Source organism: Diaphorina citri, unplaced genomic scaffold (genome assembly GCF_000475195.1).
Source record: "Diaphorina citri unplaced genomic scaffold, Diaci psyllid genome assembly version 1.1 scaffold5277, whole genome shotgun sequence".
NCBI lineage: Eukaryota > Metazoa > Arthropoda > Insecta > Hemiptera > Psyllidae > Diaphorina > Diaphorina citri.
In genome coordinates, this window is record NW_007382653.1 from 1 (window position 1) to 5,372 (window position 5,372).

At 39.8% G+C, this 5,372-nt stretch overlaps 1 long non-coding RNA gene and 1 pseudogene across 1 annotated transcript; both read left to right on the forward strand.

Moving 5' to 3' along the window:
- The first annotated feature begins 455 nt into the window (after positions 1-455).
- On the forward strand, positions 456-1,824 carry LOC103521459 (annotated as a pseudogene).
- Positions 1,825-3,030: 1,206 nt separating this feature from the next.
- Positions 3,031-3,665, forward strand: LOC113472398. The gene is made up of 2 exons (XR_003394720.1): positions 3,031-3,144; positions 3,390-3,665. It is a non-coding gene; the product is annotated as an uncharacterized LOC113472398 (long non-coding RNA).
- Positions 3,666-5,372: the final 1,707 nt, after the last annotated feature.

The window sequence follows — 5,372 nt, forward strand, 5'->3', positions numbered from 1 at the left end:
ATTGTCCCGAAATGGAAAAGAGAAGGACAGGATAGGAGAAAGCCAGCCATTTTCCCACCTCACCCAGCCTGAGTGAGGCTCAGGTAACAATTTGAACAACCACGCGCAACGTTGCTTAACTTCAGTGATCCATCAGAAATTGGTGTATTCTACGTGCCATTGCCGCTGGCTAATTAATTGTTTTTTGTTTTTCTTTATTTTTCTCAGTAGGTACACATGGCCTTGTTGCTTAGCGTGCAAATAAATATACCCTGTTTATACTGCCAGAATGAGACTGAAAAGTCCCTTTACTCCCGCAGTCTAAACAAGGTCTCATGTATTTGGAACAAAATAGGTGTAATTTTTTTATATAAACTACGTTTATAAACACGACCAAATAAATAAATTTCTGAGGGTTGGACCTATAAGGATCGAGCTTAAACTAATTAATTCCTTTTTCTCTTTCATTTCCTCAGAGTTGGATCCAGGCAAAGGTACTCTCAGCTTGTTCACAAATGAGGAGGGCGGTATTCAGGACGATCTCATTGTTACCAAGACACTAGAAGATAGTCTATTCCTCGTGTCTAATGCTTCTAGGAGGAAAGTGGAGGGTCTCATGTATTTGGTACAAAATAGGTGTATTTTTTTTTTATATATAAACTACGTTTATAAACACGACCAAAATAAATAAATAAATTTCTCAGGGTTGGACCTATAAAGATCGAGCTTAAACTAATTAATTCCTTTTTCTCTTTCATTTCCTCAGAGTTGGATCCAGGCAAAGGCACTCTCAGCTTGTTCACAAATGAGCAGGGCGGTATTCAGGACGATCTCATTGTTACCAAGACACTAGAAGATAGTCTATTCCTCGTGTCTAATGCTTCTAGGAGGAAAGTGGATATGGACCTAATGGTTGCAGCCCAGGTGAGCATTTCAGCTGAATTTTTTTTCTGTCGTTCGATTACTGGGGTATAATACCCTTTCTTCTACTGTTGCTCAATGACCACGACCGGGGTATAAATACCTCAGGTCTGTCGTTCGATTACTGGGGTATAATACCCTTTCTTCTACTGTTGCTCAATGACCACGACCGGGGTATAAATACCTCAGGAAACGCTAAATTAGCAAGCCAAGTTAGCTTGAAAGGTAGCGCGCCTGTCTTTTAAGCGCTAGAGGTAACAGGTTCGATTACCGCCCGGGGAGAATTTTTTACTACATAAATAGATGAAAGACAATTAGGTAACTTAAAAAAAAGAGAAAAAAAGTGAGCTTTCGAGAATACATACTCAGATTCCTATCATCACGGAAATATATAAGGTTCGTTCTCAGAACGGCTGGCTTTTCTTCTCTCTTCCATTTCGGGACTATAAGAGCTCTGTTTTTACAGTTCCCTCTAGATTTTTTTTTTTTAATAATAACAAAAAAAAATCCTTTATTATTTAATGAATTTTAATCTAACTTCACAAAGTTTGGGTCTTTAATTAAAACTTATATCGAACTATCGATCTCATGTTATTTCAGGACCGGTTCAAATCCCTCGGGAAAGACATCCACCTTCAATTTCTCTCCGCAGAGGAACGCGGGCTGATAGCTGTTCAGGGTCCTCTGTCCAGTACTATACTTCAACGTCACACAGACTTGGATCTTAGCTCTCTCTACTTCATGACCAGCCGACCCTGTACTATAGCGGGAATACCGTGTACGCTAACCAGGGCTGGATATACGGGGGAGGATGGGGTGGAAATATCCGTGCCTGGGGAGCAGTGTACTCATATAGTGGAGGCGTTGCTGTCGGATGAAGATGTGAAACTAGCGGGTCTAGGAGCCAGGGATAGTTTGAGGTGAGTACATGAACCTAAAGTTTACGGGACCAGCGGTGATATCACGTTGAATACACCAGTTCCCCACGGATCACTGAAGTTAAGCAACGTTGTGCGTGGTTTGTATCTGAACGAGTAAATAGGAACAGTATGTTTCTATTTTATTTCTTGAGTAAGGCTGTAAAGGTGTAAAGTGTTTTTGTTGCAAATTAGAAATCACCTTTTCTTGTATTTATTATAATAATGTAAAATATATTTTTTATTCAAATTACTGTTGAATTTTATGATACATAAAAGTGTTTTAGTTCAATTAGATTGTTTGATGATCGAGACCGCAATCAGAGTAACTTAGCTCAAGTTAAACCGATTTATGATTGGCTTATTTTTATTCCAAGATTTTAAAATTGATCAATCAGATTACTTGATTTAATCCGTTTAGAAAGTTTAATCTGAAATTGCAATCTTGGCCATAGATAGATGATTTACTAAAATTAGTACGACAATATGACGATGATTCTGAAGATAAATTACAGATTTTTAGGAGGAGTGTACTTATAGGTCAATAATGCTCTATCCAGTGAGTCTAATAATTGAGCCTGTATGATTCAAACTACCTAAAATAGGTAAATATACTGGGCGTTTGCTTAACTGTTTCCCAATGGAAATTTACTTTGGAGTTTCCTCTATTAGTCCTTATCTTCCATCTTCACACAAGGGTCAATTGAATTTGAGAAAATTAAAATAAAATCTGTGACGACTAGGCACTAAATTACTGGTTAGATACGAAATACAAAAATAAACGTAGAAAAAATCAAATAAACGTGAAAGAATACTTTGGGCTGGTTAATTGAACGAAGTTTTAACTCGACAATGTTTCCTTTGGTCCACTATAAACATTGGAATAATTTGTCCAATTTCGATTAAACATTGGCTGTAGTTGTAAGCTACAGCCAATATCTTCTTATAGTATGAACTCCTGTCAGGTCTGTATTCGAACCCAGGACTACTACTTGTTCTATTTCTCCAAGCCCCGCCCCCCATGACCTAAATACTCTGTTAGAAAAACTAAACTATCATGAAATAAATGAGCTGTTTACCCTCCCCTCCCTTCTTTATGTTTATAAGCCCCGCCCCTCATGACCTAAATACTCTGTTAGAAAAACTAAACTATCATGAAATAAATGAGCTGTTTACCCTCCCCTCCCTTCTTTATGTTTACCCTCTCTGTCTGTCTGTCTGCCTCTCTCTCTCTCTCTCTCTCCTACCTCTCTAGTCCTCCCTTCACCTAGAAGTTATCCCCTCACCCACCCTCTTTCTTTCTCTCTCTCTCTCCCTACACTTAGAGGTTCCCCATCCGCTCTCTTCATCTCTCTCCCTACCACCTCTAGGCTCCCACAAGTAATAGCTACAAATCATAGAGAACGTCACGTCAGAAAGAGAGAGAGAGAGAGAGAGAGAGAGAGAGAGAGAGAGAGAGAGAGCAAACGAATAGACAGAAAAAATAGGAATAGAGAGAGCGAGCAAGAGAAATAGAGAGAGCTGGGGAACAAGGTACATAAGTAAAAGGAGAAAAGAAAAGAGCACTTAGAGGTTCCCCATCCGCTCTTTCTTTCTCTCTCTCTCTCCCTACACTTAGAGGCTCCCCATCCGCTCTCTTCATCTCTCCCGCTCTCTCTCTACCACCTCTAGGCTCCCACAAGTAACAGCTACAAATCATAGAGAACGTCACGTCAGAAAGAGAGAGAGAGAGAGAGAGAGAGAGAGAGAGAGAGAGAGCAAACGAATAGACAGAAAAAAATAGGAATAGATAGAGCGAGCAAGAGAAATAGAGAGAGAGCTGGGGAACAAGGTACATAAGTAAAAGGAGAAAAGAAAAGAGAGAGAGAGAGAGAGAGAGAGAGAGAGGGGGGGAAATGGAGTGGGGAAGAGAGAGTAAAAGAGAAAATGAGGGAGAGAGGGGGTTACCAGATACGATAAAAAGTAGTATTACGACAGAGACCACACGAGTCTAATGAAGCAGTTTCATTGTGACGGGGTTGGACGGAGGAGAATCTCTCAAGCATTAATCCGGCTTTCCCCTACAACCTGGTTCCTCGTATCTCAATACCCATATCCGAGTAGGCAAATACCTACTTATAATGTATTCCACTTTCTTCTTCTTTTTCGCCTTTTCCCGTATACAATACAGACGGGGTCGGCGTTTTTCGTCAGCCTCTCAATCAGCCCTAACTAGGGTGATTGCTTTGGGCTGACATTAGGTGGTCAACAAAAATTGAGAAAAGGTCTTATTTCACAAAAAAATAATTCCTGATTTGATTTTGATTAAATTTTTATTCCACAGCAACCTGGGTGAAACGCTGTGAGAGTGAGGATGAAATGCCAGAGAGGAATCAGATGAGTCTGTCTAATGTGCAACAGGAGAAGTTGAAATATTTCTTCAGTCAGTTATTGGATGGGGATCACGATGAGCTAATCTCCTGTAATGACTTTCACAACCTAGCTGAGGTGGGAGAAAAAATCTCATTATTTTTTACGTTTTTAGGAGGTTTTGCCTTTACATACTCGTATGTAGTATTAGCTAATTTTGGTCTTTTAGGGCCTACCCTTATGGAGAAGGCCAATAAGAGATTTTTTTCTGTGTTGACTTTTACTTTATCTGTTGTTCCTATTAGATTATTTGTGTCATAGGGACAGTGACGTGGTGTGAGCTTTTTAAAAGAGGAAGTTATAAACCCATAGCTATTTATATATATACTAGTAAATCTGTTCTAGAACAGGTAACATCGTAACTTCAACTGTTTTCTTGATTTAGGTTCCTCTAGAGAATGCCATAGGCATTAACCCCCACCCTTGATCAAACTTTATTTTGTACATTAATTTATGTTACTATTTCTATATATTTATTTTGTAAATAAAGTTTGATCCAACTGTTTAATAATACTCAATATTAGCTATGAATGTCCATAGCGACCGGTGCCAGCATGGTAGGTAAACATTTTGTGCTGGATTATTGAGATATACATATGTATTTTTGGAAACTCCTACAATGCTGCAGTGATCATTCAAAGCCCTCCCGTTAGCCCTAGCGTCCATTTAGCACACACCACTAAGGTTGCGTGACTCGAAAATAGAGGGACTGCGTTTGTTGTAAGAATAATAAATTCGTAGGGGTCTACAGGTGTAGGATGTTGTACGGGTGTCACTGTGTCACAGACATGTGAGGGAAATTGTCATTGACAATGAGGACAGGGAGTTTTAGCTAATAGGTACCCTTTAGGAATGAGGTACTGAATTCATTTGTCGGAAAAGTCACAAATTTGGTTCGGGGAAGGTTTTTTGGGTCACTAAAAGTGTATCCACACATAAATGACCGTCGACTGTGTGTGGATTTTTTCAAGAGGTTTGACAGAGGGAGCTGTAACTGCTGAAGTCGTCCCAACAGCGAAGAGAAGGAAGACATGATAGGAGAAAGTCAGTCGTTGTGAGAACGAACCTTATCCGTTCAGAATAAAATCCGCCCCGGGCGGCAATCGAACCCGCGACTCAGCGCTTACAAGGCAGACACGCTACCAT